The sequence below is a fragment of the Neofelis nebulosa genome, chromosome 7 (genome assembly GCF_028018385.1).
Source record: "Neofelis nebulosa isolate mNeoNeb1 chromosome 7, mNeoNeb1.pri, whole genome shotgun sequence".
NCBI classification, from domain to species: Eukaryota; Metazoa; Chordata; class Mammalia; order Carnivora; family Felidae; genus Neofelis; species Neofelis nebulosa.
This window is the reverse complement of record NC_080788.1, coordinates 81888763-81906912: the sequence shown is the minus strand read 5'-3', so window position 1 is coordinate 81906912 and position 18150 is coordinate 81888763. Positions and strand designations below refer to the sequence as shown.

At 40.0% G+C, this 18150-nt stretch overlaps 1 long non-coding RNA gene across 1 annotated transcript in view; it reads right to left on the bottom strand.

Annotated features, from left to right (window-relative positions):
• The window catches only part of LOC131517065 (uncharacterized), a 71022-nt gene that overhangs the window by 2438 nt on the left and 50434 nt on the right, over positions 1-18150 (bottom strand). The window contains exon 2 of the long non-coding RNA XR_009264364.1: positions 3186-3345. This is a non-coding gene — a long non-coding RNA (uncharacterized LOC131517065). The remainder of the gene's footprint in view (positions 1-3185; positions 3346-18150) is intronic.

Genomic DNA, 18150 nt, shown 5'->3' with positions numbered 1-18150 from the left:
CTCTCTCTCTGCTCCTCCCATGCTCATTCTTTGTCTCTCTGTGTCTCTCAATAATAAATAAATGTTTAAAAAAAAAAAGAAAAAGAAAACCAAAGCTGGAGGTATCACAATTCTGGACTTAAAGCTATACTACAAAGCTGTAATCATCAAAACAGTATGGTACTGGCACAAGAACAGACACTCAGATCAATGGAACAGAATAGAGAACCCAGTAATGGACCCACAAATGTATGGCCAACTAATCTTTGACAAAGAAGGAAAGAATATCCAATGGAATAAAGACAGTCTCTTCAGCAAATGTGCTGGGAAAACTGGGCAATGATATGCAGAAGAATGAGCCTGGACTACTTTCTTATACCATTTACAAAAATAAACTCACAATGGATGAAAGACCTAAATGTAAGGCAGGAAGCCATCAAAATTCTACAGGATAAAACAGGCAACAACCTCTCTGACTTTGGCCATAGCAACTACTTTCCACATACGATGCCAGAGGCAAGGGAAACAAAAGCAAAAATGAACTATTAGGACCTCATCAAGATAAAAAATCTTCTGCACAGCAAAGAAAACAATCAACAAAACTAAAAGGCAACCAACTGAATAGGAGAAGATATTCACAAGTGATCTATCGGATAAAGGGCTAGTATCCAATATCTATAAAGAACTTAGCAAACTCAACACTCACAAAACAGTCCAGTGAAGAAATGGGCAAAACATGAATGGACTGCTCAATGTCACTCATCATCAGGGAAATACAAATACAAATCAAAACCACGTTGAAATACCGCCTCACACCTGGCAGAAGGGCTAAAATTAACACCACAGGAAACAACAGATGTTGGCAAAGATGCACAAAAAAGGGAACCCTTTTACACTACTGGTGGGAATGCAGACTACTGTAGCCCCTCTGGAGAAAGGTATGGAGGTTCCTCAAAAAATCAAAAACAGAGCTACCTTACAACCCAGGAATTGCACTACTAGGTATTTATCCAAAGAATACAAAAATGCTGATTCAAAGGGGCACATGCACCCCAATGTTTATAGCAGCACTATCAACAATAGCCAAATTATGGAAAGAGCCCAAATGTCCATTGACAAATGGATAAAGAAGATTTGGTGTGTGTATATACACACACACACACAATGGAATATTATTTGTGATCAAAAAGGATGAAATCTTGCCATTTGCAAAAAGGTGGATGGAACTAGAATGTATCATGCTAAGTGAAATAAGTCACTACTAGAAAGACAAATACCATGATTTCACATGTGGAATTAAAGAAACAAAATTGATGACCATAGGGGAAGGGAAGGAAAAGTAAGATAAATACAGAGAGGGAGGCAAACCATAAGAGGCTCTTAAATACAAGAATAAACTGAGGGTTCCTGGAGGGGTTGTGGGTGGGGGTTAGGCGATAGGCCTTAAGGAGGACACTTGGGATGAGCACTGGGTGTTAAATATAAGTGATGAATCATTAAATTCTACTCCTGAAACCATTACTACACTCTGTTAACTAACTTGGATTTAATAAAAGCACTGTGAACCTATGGTCCCCCAGAAATACTAAGACTTCTACTTATCATTTAATGATATCGTTTCCTGAATTGTTTGGGTAAAGGTGTTACATGAATATCTGTAGTTATGAAAATATATGTCAAGTATCATGGAATTAGGAACTTTGAATTAGGCACTATTCTATAGGTTTTTTTTTTTTTTTAATGTAACACCTTGTTTAATACAACACTGAATATATCCTTAGTGTATCCTTAATGATAGGGAAATTAAGGCTTCACACCTGGGATTTGAACCCATCTTTTGGATCCAAGGTCCATGCTGGAGACAAAACAAGTGCTATGGCAGTCAAAGGGTAGCTTTTCTCTTTTCAAGGGCTCCACATTCCCTCAGCCTTCCTCACTCCTTGCTGAAGGTGTTTTCAGGTGTATTTCTCTAAGTTGTGACCAGAAGCTTTCTAGTCAATAGGAAAACGTTTTGTTTTTTAATTGTGTCCTCCACAGTTTGCATGGGAACAGTTTATATGATTAGATATTGATGTAAGTTTTGATTTGTTTAAAGGTGAATAGTTTAATCTGAAAAATACATAAAAAATTGTTTATTTCTGTTTTTATTTTAAAAAGTCTCTAGTTGTGATAAAGTAGTTAGACTTAGCTTAGTAACTCTTCATAATGAAATATATTGATTAGTAACTTGGCTGAATCAAAGTGGTATATTTGTCTTGAGCTTTTATTTTTCTAAGAGAAGAAATAGAGCCAAATTTACCAGTGGAATCCAGTTCTATTTAAGCCACTGTTTCCAAGCTTATCATGGAAAGACTAAGAAAATAACATTGGATTTCTGTTAATAGAGCATTGAAGTAAAATATTACTTCTCTAAGAGAGAACTTCAACATCAACCTTAAAGGGAACATTATAGCACTTATATCAATACAATAAGTCCTGTAAGTGTTATAAGCATAGGAGTGCCTAGCTGTTTCAGTTGGAAGAGCATGTGACTCTTGATCTCGGGATCGTGAGTCCAAGCCCCACATTGGGTGTAGGGTACTTAAATAAAAAAATAAACATGGGGCGCCTGGGTGGCTCAGTCAGTTAAGCATCCGACTTCAGCTCAGGTCATGATCTCACAGTTTGTGGGTTCGAATCCCTGCATCCCATGTTACACTCTCGGCTGATATCTCAGAACCTGGAGCCTGCTTCAGATTCTGTGTCTCCCTCTCTCTCTGCCCCTCCCCACTCGTTCTCTCGTTCTCTCTCTCTCTCTCTCTCTCTCTGTCTCTCTCTCCCCTCTCCCTCCCTGTCTCTCAAAAGTAAACATTTAAATAAATAAATAAACTTAAATAATTATAAACATAGTGATATGGGAGCCCAGAGAAGAAAAACAAGGCTTATAGGATGGACTTCATGGAAGTCCGTGGAATATCATAAGATACAGGCTTAGAGAATAGTACTTACTTGATGGAATAAATGCAAAACCCAGCAGTTCTTTGTAACATTAATTTTGAGGAGAATTCCCTCTATGCCATATTCTACAGATTTGCCTTTGTCTTTTTATTACTAGTTTGCATTAAGAGGGAAGAAATTTCAACCCTCAAACTGATAAACTATGATGATGTTAATACACAACTGACAACATGTGAAAGAAATACTCTACTCAAAACAAAACAAAAAACCTGGGGCACCTGGGTGGCTGTTGGTTAAGCGTCCAACTCTTGATTTCGGCTCAGGTCATGATGTCATGGTTCGTGAGTTCGAGCTCCACATCAGGCTCCACGCTGGCAGTGCAGGACCTGCTTGAGATTCTCTTTGTCTCCCCCTCTCTCTGCCTCTCCCCTGCTCAAAATAAGTAAATAAACACTCAAAATAAGTAAATAAACTTAAAAAAAAAAACTATAAAACCTATAAAGTTAAAACGTTGGATCATTTCTGGAAGTTTAATGATTGCATTAAAGCTAACAACCCTAAAACGTCGACAGCGTGCCTGTATGTATCTTCCCAGAGTCCACTGACATTTATAACTGTAGGGCCAAGGTAATTACATATATTGCATTTTCTCTATCAGTTGAATATACTTTCTTTACAAATAATTTGTTAGCCCTTGCAATGCCTCAGTTTATCAGGAGAGTTTTACCTCCATGTTTGCTAGAAATAACATTCTCCCAACTCCCTGCTGACGGTGATCATCCACTAGTTAATTAATTGTCCTGTGTTGACTTTCTTGTTTACTCATCTATTTAACTGATGCAGGCCTGTGCTTTTAGCTTTGAGGAAATGGGGAATTTGGGGCTGTTTTGGTTATATCCAGTACAGAACACAAACACAATCCCAGCTTCTGTATATTCAGAGGAGCTAGATTCCTTTCATTGCATTTCTGTTTGGGTAGGACTCCTGCTGGCTTTCCTCTTTGGATCTCTATAAAATGATGATTCCACGGGCTATTGGGGGAAAAGTCTGGTTACTTGTAGCCATTCTTCGTACGCACTCACATATCATTCTTTAACTAGTGTATTCCAAAAAACCTTTTTTTTTTAAAGAATTCTAACCATATTTTTTAAGAAAATAGGTCATTACTGCCAGTGAAAAACTAATAATGTTGACAGTGTTTTGCTTGATGGAATCAAAATTTAATCATTTTTTTCCTGAAAAAATATCTACAGGCAAGAATAATTGATGAATGAATATATACATGCCCAACACGTATCAGAAGTAATGGATTGCTTTATGAAATAAAATATTCCAAGAAGGAACAAAAATGATATTTTTAAAAGCAATTTAAAGTATGTAAGAGCAACTTTGTTAGTGCTATTATTGAAGGTAATGCACGTGGCCTCAGAAAAAGAATGTGCATATGCAGCCGAAACTGAGGCTCTCTACTACACAATGAGGCCTAAAAACCCTAGTATTTCTGTTGGTTACTTGTTTCCCATTTTAACAAAGCTGTGCACTTTTTATGTTATAATCAAATGCTGGGAAATTGCTCACCACTCCCTGAATTGCCAGGGTGATTGGTCTTCCCATACCTTTCCTCCCTTGTGTCAGGCAATTCCTAGAAACACATCTTCTAAACCATTTTTTCAACACAAACATGTATTAAAAATAGATTTTCTAAGTTATGGAAATGCTTTTGTTTCAGCAGTCAACAGGCCCATTGTCAACATCAAATGAGAAGTGGTTAGACAATGTACTTCCTATTCTCCAGTCAGGGGTGTTCTCCAGTCAGGGTACTCTGCCATTTGCTACATTCTTCATTGCAGATGCTTTTTCTTTTCAGTAATGTGACCATTCTGATGTCTTAATGTTGTATTAAAAATTTTGTAGAATTGTCTATGATACGAATGTTTCCTTAGTTGTTTGATTAATGTTCTTAATATGTACTGGAACTTCCAGAAATCACCCTAGAATCTGTCTCTGAGCACACACATGCCTAACCCATTTGGAACAGTTTGGAACTATTTTTAAAGGTTGGGGGGGGCACTTGGGTGGCTCAGGTGGTTAAGTGTCCAACTTCAGCTCAGATCATGACCTCGTGGTTTGTGAGTTCGACCCGCACATCGGGCTCTGCCTACTTGGGATTCTCTCTCTCCCTCTCTCTCTGACTCTCCCTGGCTTGTGCTTGCTCTCTCTCTCTCTCTCTCTCTCTCTGCCCGCCGCCCCTCTCTCTCAAAAATAAATACATAAACATTAAAAAAAAAAAAAAGATTGGAGTTTCCATACTCTTCCTTAAAAACCTATCTAGCATATCTCATTATTTTAGTTTCATAATCATTTTCTACAATCATTTTAAAGTGCCTGTCAATGGTTTCTTAGCTATGTCACCTAAAGCACAAGTTAAAAAGTAGGTAGGTAGGACTTAATCAAAATTAAACACTTTTATGTTTCAAAGGACACCATCAAGGAAGTGAAAAGACAATCTACAGAATGGGAGAGAAAGCTTTCCAAATCATATATCTAACAAGAGTCTAGTATCCAGAATATATAAAGAACTCTTAAAACTCAATAATGAAAAGACAATTTAAAATTGGGCAAAGGATTTGAATAGGCCTTTCTCTAAAAGAAGATATACAAATGGCTAATATACACATGAAAAGATGTGCAACATCAGACCCAAAGAGATAGCACTTATATCCACTGGGATGGCTATGATCAAAAAGAAAATAACAAGTGCTGAAATTAGAACCTCTGTACATTACTGGTGAGAATTAGTAGAGTTGTTTTGGACAACATTTGGCTCATTTCTCAAAAAGTTAATATAATTATGATGTGATCCAGCAATTCCACTCCTGGGTATGAAAAAAATTAAAAACAGTCACACAGGGGCAACTGGCTGGCTCAGGAGTGTGCCATGTGCCACTCTTAGTCTCAGAGTTGTGAGCTCAAGCCCCACATTGGGTGTGGAGCCTACTCAAAAAATAAAAAACTAAAAATTAAAAACACACAAAAAATGTACATGAATATTTATAGCGGAATTATTGACAATAGCCAAAAAGTGGGAGCAACCCAAGTGTCCATCAACTGATGAATATAGAAACTGAATATAGAATATAGAAATATAGAATAGAGAATATAGAAATATAGAGAATATAGAAATACAGAATATAGAAACTGAATATAGAAAATGTGTATGTATATATGTACAGTCATACAATTGAATATTATTCAGCCATAAAAAGGAATGAAGTACTTATACATGTTACAATATAGATGATTCATTATATGATTGCATTTATATGAAATGTCCATTTACATGAAATGCCTATAAATAGGCAATTCTGTATTGTCAGAAAGTAGATTAGTGGTTGTCAGGAGTTAGGGAAGGGTGAGAGGGGAGGAATGCTAATGGGTTGAAGAATGAAGAAAATAGTCTGAAATTAGTGATATTGGCTCCACAACCTTTTGAATACAATAAAAACCACAGAATAGCACACTTTAAAAGGGTGTATTGGGCTGCTTGGGTGGCTCACTCGGTTGAGTGTCCGACTCTTGATTTTGGCTCAGGTCATGATCCCAGGGTCATGGGATTGAGCCCCACATTGGCGGTGGGGGGCCCTGCTTAAGATTCTCTCTTGGGTCACCTGAGTGGCTCAGTCAATTAAGCATCCAACTCTTGATTTGGGCTCAATCATGATCTCAAGGTTCATGAGTTTGAGCCAAGTCGGACTCCATGCTGACAGTGTGGAGCCTGCTTAGGATTCTTTCTCTCTCTCCCTCTCTTTCTACTCCTAACCCACTCAGTGTCTTTCTCTCTCAAAAACAAATAAATTTTAGAACAAAACAAAAAAACAAAAAGATTCTCTCTCTCCCTCTGCCCCTCTTATCTGCTCGTGTTCTCTTTCTCAAAAAAACAAAAATAAATCTCTATTTTAAAAAAGATGTATTTTATGGCACAAATTTGTTAGGGGTTGAATTGTGTCATGCAAAAAGATGCTAAAGTCCTAACCTAGTACCTCAGAATGTGACCTTATTTGGAAATAGGGTCATTGCAAATGTGTATAGTTAAGATGATAGTTAATATCAGTCATATTAAGGTAGGGTGGCCCTTAATCCAATCACACTAGTGTTCTGTAAGAAGAGGAGAATGCTGTGTGAAGACAGAGACACATAGACACAGAGGGAAGATGGACATGTGAAGACTGAGGCAGAGATGGGAGTTACCAGTTATGGAGACCAAGAAATGCCTGGCCCTACAAGAATCTGAAAGAAGCAAAGAAGGATCCTCCCCTAGAGGCTTTGGAGGAAGCATGGCCCTGCCAACAACTTGATTTTCAGTTTTAGCCTTCACAAGTGTGAGAGAGTAAGCTTCTGTTGTTTCCCTTCTTATCCATGGTGTCACTTTCCAAGGTTTCAGTTATGCAGGTCAACCGTGGTCCAGAAGCAGATGATCCTCCTGGTCATTAGATTGACAATATCCTGACACTGTGTCGCAACACCTACATCATTCACTTCCCTTTGTCTCATCACATAGGTGTTTTATCATCTCATGTCATCACAAGAAGGGGAAGTTCAGTACAATTATATATTTTGAGAGAGAGACCACATTCATATAATTTTTACTACAGTATATTGTTATAATTGTTCTGTTTTCTTATTAGTTACTCTTGTCAGTCTTTTACTGTGCCTAATTTATAAATTAACTTTATCATAAATATGCATGTATAGGAAAAACAATAGTATGTATATAAGATTTGGTACTACCTATGGTTTTAGGCATCCACCAGGAGTCTTGGAACTTATCTCCTGATATGGAGGAACTACTGTAGTGATAATTTGTCACAGCAGCCTTAGCAAATTCCTACATATTTATTTCTCACGTTTCAAAACTGGAGTCAGTTGTAAAGAAGAGACCAGGCTATACTTGGCACATAGTAGTTGCACAATATATAAAGTGAACATGGTTTATTTTGATGGGACAAAAGAGTACTGGGAATAGCACCTCACTTTGTGTAGGTCAATTTTATTGATAGACTATAATTCTTTATTGTTTAAAATCAGCAGACTGATTTTTTAGTTATCTAACTTAATAGTGCTATTTCAGTTCTCCAAACACATCAGATTCTGTGTTGCGTTTCTGCCTGTTGGCCCTGGTATACCCAACTGTGTGATTTTAGGAAAGCCACTTTACTGAGTTTTCACTCTTCTCATCTACAAAATGTTTTTTTCTCCTTCACATTTTAATAATGAGAATCAAATCAAAGTACATGTGAACACACTCAGAACCCCAGGTATAAAGCATTATTCTTCCAATACCATGGGACCCCAAAGTCTTCATTAAAATTACCTTCAGGCGGGGGCGCCTGGGTGGATCAGTCAGTTAAGCATTGTCTCTCGGTTTGTTCTCAGGTCATGATTTCTGGATTCATGGGATTGAGCCCCGCTTCAGTCTCTGGACTGACTGCATGTGGAACCTGCTTAGGATTCTCTCTCTCTCTTCTCTCTGCCCCTCCCCATGTGCATGCATGCGCTCTCTCGCTCACTCTCTCTCTCTCAAATAAACTTAAAAAATGTTTTAATAGGGGCGCCTGGGTGGCGCAGTCGGTTAAGCATCCGACTTCAGCCAGGTCACGATCTCGCGGTCCGTGAGTTCGAGCCCCGCGTCAGGCTCTGGGCTGATGGCTCAGAGCCTGGAGCCTGTTTCCGATTCTGTGTCTCCCTCTCTCTCTCTGCCCCTCCCCCGTTCATGCTCTGTCGCTCTCTGTCCCGAAAATAAATAAAAAACATTGAAAAAAAAAATTAAAAAAAAAATGTTTTAATATAAATGACTGGATAAATGATAGAAAACAGAAAATCTCTCATGTTGAAGAATTCCAAATAATTTATGTTGTAGATATTCCAAACTTAAGGAGGTAAAACAACTCCCCATCTCTTAAGTATGGGTTGCACATAGTGATTTCCTTTCAAAGAAACAGGAAGGTAAAAAGAACAACTTTACACTGGAGAAACCTTATAACACTACTTAAGCCAGGCGATCCAGTTACATCAATAACAATAAGTTATGTTGATAGTGTGTACCTTTGATAGGCTATGATGAGAATGGCACTTTACCTCTCTGGTCTTCTTCCCCCAAACCCCTAGCACCAGTCTAATTATGAGAAAAACATCAGGTTTTATCAGACAAACCCAGACTGAAGGGCACTCTATAAAACACCTAGCCAGTACTCTCCCAAACTGTCAAGGTTATCAAAAACAAGAAAAGTCTGAAAAACTCCCAACTAAGAAAAGCCTACGGAGACATGACTGAATGTAATGTGACATTCTGGATGGGATCTTTGAACAGAAAAAGGGAATGAGGCAAAAACGAAGGAAATCCAAATAAAGTATGAACTTTTCTTAATAATAAAGTATCGATATTGATTCACTACTTGTGGCAAATGTGCCATACTAACGTACTATGTTAATAATCGGTGAAAACTGGGTGTGTGATGTATGGCAGCTCTGTTCTATCTTCACTACCTTTCTGTAAATCTATACAACTACTCTAATTCCATACATACTACTTTAAAAAGAAAAAGAAAGTCTGATTCAGAATGTCTGGGGTAAGGGCCAATAATTTGCATTTTTAACCAGCACTTGTTTCCCAGAAACACCATCCTTACTGACGTCTGCTCCCAGCCTGGCCTTCATTCAGCCTGATGCAGGAGGCTCTGAGGCCACGTGACCGCTGCCTGCAGTCAGTTTGCTGATTAACACTGTAACAGGTATTTGCAAAGTAGGTCAATTCAGTCTCTTGTTCACCTGTGTTTTTAGGTATTAGACTAGCACGTAACTCTGTCCCCGGTCACCAGCAGGAAAAGGTGTGGTGGAATAGAAGAGGAGGTGCCTGGCTTCCATTTTGAGAGTAACACCCATCTTAATGAGTGTCAAAACACCTTAGTCACTTCCATTTTGTTTACGCTGCTCAGTTTCCATGTACCACTTCCTTCCTGGTCTCCGTCCCAGATCAAAGAATTAAGTGCCAAGTGCTACCACACAAAAGGAGTTGGAGAAAATGGCCACGATCAATAACATTGTTCCTGGACCTTTGTTACCAGGAGTCATTTCCTCAGTCTTAATCCTCAGCTCATCACATTCCTAATGCTGTCTCCTTTTCTCTTACCCAGATAACACCAATGCCTCTTGCAGGTAAGAAGATTACTGAGTCAAATGAGCTACAGTAGAGTTTAGGCAAATTATCATAAAGCTCTAGGTATAACAGCTGATGATCCCTAGTAACTTAAGCTACTTTATTAAAAACTCAGTATCGGGGGGGGGAAAACTGGCAAGAACAGGGCAGATCTCAGACCTAGTAGGACAAAGAACACTGCTGGGAGGTAGGTTCTTTTCAAGTCCTTGGAAAACATACAACCATGAATGTCAGTTGATACAGTGTTTTCATCACATGGGCATTACCACATGGGTGTGTGTGTGTGTGTGTGTGTGTGTGTCCATGGCTACATTTCTTCCCTTATCAGAAGAATGATGACACTTTTCTTCCTACCATACTCTTCTCTCCGAGGACAGGGAAAGAGTACATCCTTCTCTTTGGTGCTTACCCTCAATGTTGTCTCTCTCTCTGTTCCCAGCTGCAGATAGTATTGCCCAGCCCACCGGCACACATGGGCCTCTTCATCTTTGCACAATCCTTGTGTTTTCTTAACACAAGCTCCCCTCCCCTTTGTTCATTCTGTTCTGTTCAGAGTCTAGAAATAGAGACCTGGTTTCACAATTGATTCATCATGACCCTGAGTGAGATCACTGCTAATTAAGAATTATCATATCTGTTAAAAGCACTTCCTCTAAACTCAAAAAACAACCAACAGAAACATAAGCACCTATTGTGTGCAACGCACTGTGTGACTATAAGGAAGTACCAGCAAAGAAAGAGCACTGAATTCTAGCATGGTGGATCTGCCGCTGACTAATTTTGTTAGCTTGGGCAACAAGCTTCCTGGGCTGCAGTTTCTTCCCTGCAAAACAGTTGAGCCTAGTGTGACCACATATCCCAGTTTGCTTAGGAGTCCCAGTTTTAGCAATGAAAGTTCTGTGTCTCGGGAAACTTCTCGGTACCAGGTAAAACAGCATGGTTGGTGCCTGTCTTGGAAGGCTTTCTGAGATCTTTGTAATTCTGATACTTCTAGGTCTAAGCCTCAGAAATGCCGTCTGGGCCCTTTTGAGAGTGTGGACACACAGGGAGGGTGGTGGCTATATGCAAAAAACTTGGAAGACTTCCTGCCTCCTGACCTATGACTCATGGGATGCTGCAGGGCATCATTCCTAACATCTCAGGGAAAAAGAGATCAGCTGAGAATGGTACACTCAGGCAAAAGATACTCTTGAGGTTCCTGGTGGGAAAGAATCGAAAACAATTGACTAATGAAAGGAATTTGTAGCACATGTTGAGGCTACCAGCATTCTTGCAATTGAGCCAATGACCTTTTAAGCTACATCCACAACTGACCAGCTCCTTGGCCATCATCCCAATGAAGGCTCCTTTCCCAGTTTAGGCTGTATGCGATACTGGCTTGGCAGCGAGTCTTTCAGCATTCTCTGATACAGATTTCTTCCAGCCTAAAATCTCATGAAATCAACTTCCTAATAAAGGCTTTTAAAAAAATTTTTAAATAAAGGCTTTTTAAAAACAAACAAGAGCAAATGACTGCCCCTGCTGACATTGACAACTGATTCCGTTGTCTTTTTTTCATGACTTTTAAGAAAAGGATTCTTGGGTGACTTCAATCAAGAGGGAAGACAGGGGCGCCTGGGTGGCTCAGTCGGTTGAGCCTCCGACTGAGGCTTGGGTCATGATCTCATGTTTGTGAGTTCAAGCTGCACATCGGACTCACTGCTGTCAGCGCAGAGCCCGCTTTGGATCCTCTGTCCCCCTCTCTCTACCCCTCCCCTGCTTGCGATATCTCAAAAAAACAAAAAACACACATTAAAAAAAACAACAGAGGGAAGACAGCTGAACTCAGTCTTGAGTGGATTTACCACTCTGCAAGGGACAACACAGGCGGCCAGCTGGCCCTGAGCTGACTCTGAAAAGAAATGCAATTTGCTGCAGATTCATATTTATTTTAAGCAAACTTCATAATCACCTTGTACGTTTTCTTTGTGCCTGACTTAATTTTGGCTTTTTGCTTATGATCAACTCCTATTTTGATCTCACCTCATAGAATAAATTTGGCCCAATTTCCTTCTCAGTTTTTCCTTCTTAAACAGCTGAGTCCAAAACACAGCCACAACTAATTATTGAGTGGTAATAGAATGTTCATGGAGGAAGTCAACAGCGCTAAATTAACACAAACTAAGGAACCAAGTAACAAATCAAGGAACTTCTCTCTCAGCAAATTAGGACAGCAGTTATGTAAAGTCTCTTTACCTAGCTTCCCAAAGATACAATAAACATCAAGTTAAACTGGTTCAATTAAACAGTAAAATCAGATTAAGCTGGTTTAAGAAGTATGTGTCCAACAGTAATATTTCCCCCTTCCTTTCCCATTTCTGTTAGCTCTACTTTAGTAGATAGAATCTAAGACTATTAACAAAGGAAACTTATAGCCACAGTTCATGAGTTATTATCCAGAGATTAATTATGACTCAAAAGAAGATTCCTGTTTACACATAACCAAGATAGTAGTAAAGGGATCTAGCAGCATGAATATCTACAGAAGATATTTTTGGTGATGCATGGTCAACATGGGTGAGGCTGACCAAATAGGAAGGCTCTAGGCATGTGACTTTATTTTTTTATGGGCATTTTTAAATGTTTACTTACGTATTTTGAGAGAGAAAGAGAGAGCACACACACAAGTGGGGGAGGGGCAGAGAGACAGGAAGACAGAGGATCTAAAACGGGTTCTGCCTTGACAGCAGAGAGCCTGATATGAGGCTGGAACCCATGAACCACGAGATTATGACCCAGCCGGAGTCAGATAGTTAACCCACTGAGCCACCCAGGTGCCTCTCTAGGCATGTGACTTTGAATTCTTTCAGTTGAAAAATATCATATGTCACCTAATAGACTGTGAAGAAATTAAAAGATATTAGAATTTGGCAGGTGGCCAAAGTTCTCATGATTGGCAACAATGGGCCACCAGCCCTCTCCTCTGGCCTTTGAGTTTAACTCCTCATCTGTGGGGATGGGGGGAGGGAGGGGAAACTTTGACTTTCTTTAAGTCTTACCTGGGAAAGCATTTCTGACAAACAAAATCAGATGACACCAAAGCGGTCCAGTGGAAGCCTGATTCAGCCCCGAGTGTGTATCACAATTATCAACCACAAGGTCAGGTTTGTGCTGTCCAGCCGGAGGTCAGTGCTGTCCTGCTCAGAAACCATCCCCTGGCTCTTCCCCTCGGCCTCCTTCCCTCAGTGGCAGCGGCTTCTGCAGGACTGGCCAAGATTAAGGCTCCAGACCCCCTCGCACCAAGGAGGAGTTGCGTAAACAGCTGAAAGACTGAAGGTGGAGCTGTCCCAGCTGTGCCTCCATGAAGTGGCAGCCTCTCCAAGATCCGAGTTGCTCACAAATAACATAGCCCATGTATTCGCTGTCACGAGCCAGACTCAGAAAAAGAACTCAGGAAATTCTACTAAGGGAAGAAGATCTGCGGCCCAGGAAGACAGGTGCCACGTGCGGCCTGATGAACAAGCACCAAGAGAACCTGGAGCCCAAGAAGCAGGCACGGAAGGAGCAGCGGTAAGTGGTCAAGGCCTGAGCACCTCCATCACTAAAAAACAAACTGACAAAAAACCTCCAAGCCCCCACTGTGTGCTGGGCACAGTCATCTCAAAAGATGCACAAACTCTTCCCCATGTTTTTTACTTTTTTTTTTTAAGTTTATTTTGGGAGAGACATGGAGCGAGCACAAGTGGGGGAAGGGCAGGAAGAGAGGGGGAGAGAGAATCTAAAGCAGGCTCTGTGCTGACAGCAGAGAGCCTGATGTGGGGTTCAGAACTCGCGGAACTGCAAGATCATGCTCTGAGAGGAAGTCAGACCCTCAACCAACTGAGCCCCCCTGGGCGCCCCCACCCCCAACACATTTTTTTTCTTCCAAGATGGGGATTGTGGAGATGTGGCAAGTTCATGAGAAAGCTTTGTTTTTGTCAGGATTTTGTTTTTGTGTTTTTAATAGTAAAGTTACATATTTTAAACTGATCTCTGAGGGTGCCTGGCTGGCTCAGTCAGTAGAGGATACTACTCTTGGTCTCAGGGTCCTGAGTTCAAACCCCACATTGGTTGTAAAGCTTACTTAAAAAAAAAAAAAAAAAAGGTCCTTGTAGGAGTTCTGTCACCTCATCCTCCTCCCCTGAAAGCAGTTGTTTCCTTAAGTCCTTCCTGTGGAGGTTAATTCGCACTCACTGGTTTGATCCTCCTACAAATTGAACGCAAATTTAAGGCACCATTCTGCAAAGAGGAGAAAAGGCTGGATTTGTGACCCATTAAGTTTTCCTACCCAGAATGTAATACCATTGCATTCTGGGCATAGCTAGTCTAATGTGGACATGAAAGGCTGACTCGGGGTAGGGTGGAGGTCTATCCTGACTAGCAAAATGGCATTTGCACTGAGTGTTTTGGGCCCAAGTATTCGAGGCCATATCATGTGGCATTCATGATGCAACCAAAAACCTTAGAGCTCCAGGCTCTGCTACCAAAGAATACAAAATACATTGGAGGGGATCTCCATTTTTCCTCCCCAACAGGGATACATTCTTCAATGTGTTCCCAAATTTTCCAGGAAAAAAATGGGCATTTTGTGCCTTTTTTTCCAGATCGGTGATTTATCCTGTTTGGTCTGAAACTCTTGCTGTAAAATCCTATTTGCTCTGGCCCAACTAAAACATCTCTGTTTTGGAGTGCCTGGGTGGTTCAGTTGATTAAGCATCCGGCTTCAGCTCAGGTCATGATCTCACAGTTTGTGAGTTCAAGCCCCAAGTTGGGCTCTGTGCTGACAGCTCAGAGCCCAGAACCTGCTTCAGACTCTGTGTCTCCCTCTCTCTCTGCCCCTCCCTTGCTCACACTCTGTCTCTCTCTCTCTCTCAAAAATAAATAAACATTAAAAAAATCTTTTTAAATAAAACATCTCTGTTTTATAGGTTAATACAAAGGTGAAGTTTAGTGATTAAGTACAAATAGTTGTTTAGAGAATTCTACAGATTGATCGTTGTGTCCTTTCCATTTTTAGGGCAAGCATAAATGAAATAAGACTTTTAAGATATTGTTGTTCCTAATCGGCTATGATTAGGAAAGGATTTTTCTCCTTCCCAAGTACCATAGTCTTTCCAAGAAATTGAGCTCTTGGAGTATTCCCTGAGAATAGCCCTATATGGAGAACAAGAAAAGACTGAGTCCTCTTCCCACAGTTCCTTCTGGTCCTAAGATGCAGACCATCTGAATTTTCATTATAAAGGAGTAAGTTTAGTAGTTTATCTTGGCTTTCCAGCCCCAGCCCCTGGTGACGTTGATGCCCAGGAAGAACTGGATTGCCATTTATAAACTTTTTTCTTTTATTAACTTTTTAAACATATTGCCCAAACTCCTTTATTTGTTTCAAAAGACTTGCAGATAGAAAAGATAAGGACTTAGGGAACAAAAGTCCTTCTTGGTAGAACTTGCTTTCTCTGTGTCTTTAAAAAAAATTTTTTTTTACATTTTTAATTGAAGTGTAATCAACAGAGTGTTGTATTAGTTTCAGGTGTACAATATAATTTTCAACAACTCTATACATTTCTCAGTGCTCACCAAGAGAAATTTAGTCTTGGGTGCCTGGCTAGCTCAGTCAGTAGAGCATGTAACCCTTGATCATTGAGTCCAAGTCCCACTTTGGGTGTAGAGATTACTTAAATAAAGTGTAAAAAAAATTTTTTTTCAGTCTGAAAAGAAAAAAAGACAAGTGTACACTTAATCACCTCACCTATTTTTTAATTTTCATTTTTTTAATGTTTATTTATTATCGAAGGAGAGAGAGGCACAGCACAAGCTGGAGAGGGGCAGAGAGACGGGGGCGGACACAGAATCCAAAACAGGCTCCAGCCTCCAAGCTGTCAGCACAGAGCCCAACACGGGGCTTGAACTCTCCAACCTGAGATCATGACCTGAGCCAGAGTTGGACACTTAACCTATTGAGCCACCCACACGCCCCTTAATCACCTCACCTATTGCACCCATCCTCCCACCCCTCTCTCCTCTGGCAACTACTACTTTGTTCTATTTAAGAGTCTGGTGTTTGTTTGTCTCTTTTTTTTTGTTTGTTGATTTTGTTTCTTAAACCCCACATATGAGTGAAATCATATGGTGTTTCTTTCTCTGACTTAATTTGCATAGCATTATATGCCCTAGCTCCATCCATGGTGCTGCAAATGACAAGATCTCATTCCTTTTTATAACTAATACTCCACTGTGTGTGTGTGTGCGTGTGTGTATACTACTTTACCATTCATTTATCAGGACACACTGGGTTGCTTCCATATCTTAGTTATTGTAAATAATGCTGCAGTAAGCATAGGAGTGCATGTATCTTTTTGAATTAGTGTTTTTTTTGTTTTCTTTGGGTAAATACCCAATAGTAGAATTACTGTACCATATGGTACTTCTATTTTTAATTTTTTAATGTTTTTTAAAATGTTTATTTATTTTTGAGAGAGAGAAAGTGGGGGAGGGGCAGAGAGAGAGGGAGACAGAGGATCCAAAGCTGGCTCTGTGCAGACAGCAGAAAGCCTAGTGAGGGGCTGGAACTCATGAACTGTGAGAGCATGACCTGAGCTGAAGTCAGATGCCTAACAAACTGAGCCACCCAAGCACCCCTATTTTTAATTTTTGAGGAACTTCCATACTGTTTTCCATAGTGGCTGCACCAATTTGCATTCCTATCAACAGTGTATGAGGGTCCCTTTTTCTCCACACCTCACCAACACTTATTTCTTGTCTTTTTTATTTTAGCCATTTGGGCAGGTGTAAAATGATACCTCATTGTGGTTCTGATTTGCATTTCGCTCATGATAAGTGATGTTGCATCCTCTCATGTGCCTCTTAGCCATCTATATGTCTTCTTTGGGAAAATGTCTATTCATATTCTCTGCCCTTTTTTAATTGGATTATTTGGGTATTGGTGCTAAGTTGTATAAATTCTTTATATATTTTATATATTAACCCTGTACTGGATATGTCATTTGCAAATGTCTTCTCCCATTCAGTAGTTGCCTTTTGTTATTTGATCATTTCCTTCACTGTGCAAAAGCTTTCTGTTGGTCTAGTTCCAATAGTTTAATTTTGCTTTTGTTTCCCTTGCCTAAAGAGACCTACCTACAAAAATGTTTCCATGGCTGATGTCAAAAGAAATTACTTCCTATGTTTTCTTCTAAGATTTTTATGGTTTCACATCTCACATTTGTGTTTTTAACCCATTTTGAACTTTTGTGTATCATGTAAGAAAGTGGTCTAGTTTCATTGTTTTGCATGCAGCTGTCCAGTTTTCCCAACACCATTTGTTGAAGAAACTATCCTTTCCCCATTGCATATTCTTGCCTCCTTTGTCATTAATTAATTGACCATATACGTGTGTGTTTATTTCTGGGCTCTTTGTTCTGTTCCATTGATTTGTGTGTCTACTTTGTGCCAGCACCATACTGTTGGATTTAGAAACTCCTTTTTTAAGGAGGCAGTGATGGTGGCCAAGAAGGATGTCAAAATGCCAAAGCACCCCAAGTTGGCAGACAAGAACATTCCCAACCTTCATGTCATGAGGGTCAAGAAATCTCTCAAGTCATGAGGCTAATGAAGGAACAGTTTGCCTAGCTATTTCTGCTGATCCATAACCAAGAAGAGTAGCCAGAATTTCCATGATTACCACCATCTGCCCCCTGAGATCTTGCCTGCCACTTGGTGCTGCGGCCATCCTGAGACTGAAAGTCCTGCTGAAAGGTCTAGAGGGCAAGTGGCCTGTAAGACTCAACTGAGGGAAGACAACAGAGACAGCTATAGATGGAATACTGGGTCACATTGCTGGTTCAGCAACTAAATTCCACTTTAGAGGCAATATGGTTGTCAACTTGGACAGCAACCTAGTTTGGAGAGGACTGTTTGTGTTGAATATATCTGTAGCCAGAAAAAAAAATTTTTTTTAAGTTTATCTTGACCTAAATTATTTAGGTTCATTTATCTATTTGTCCAAA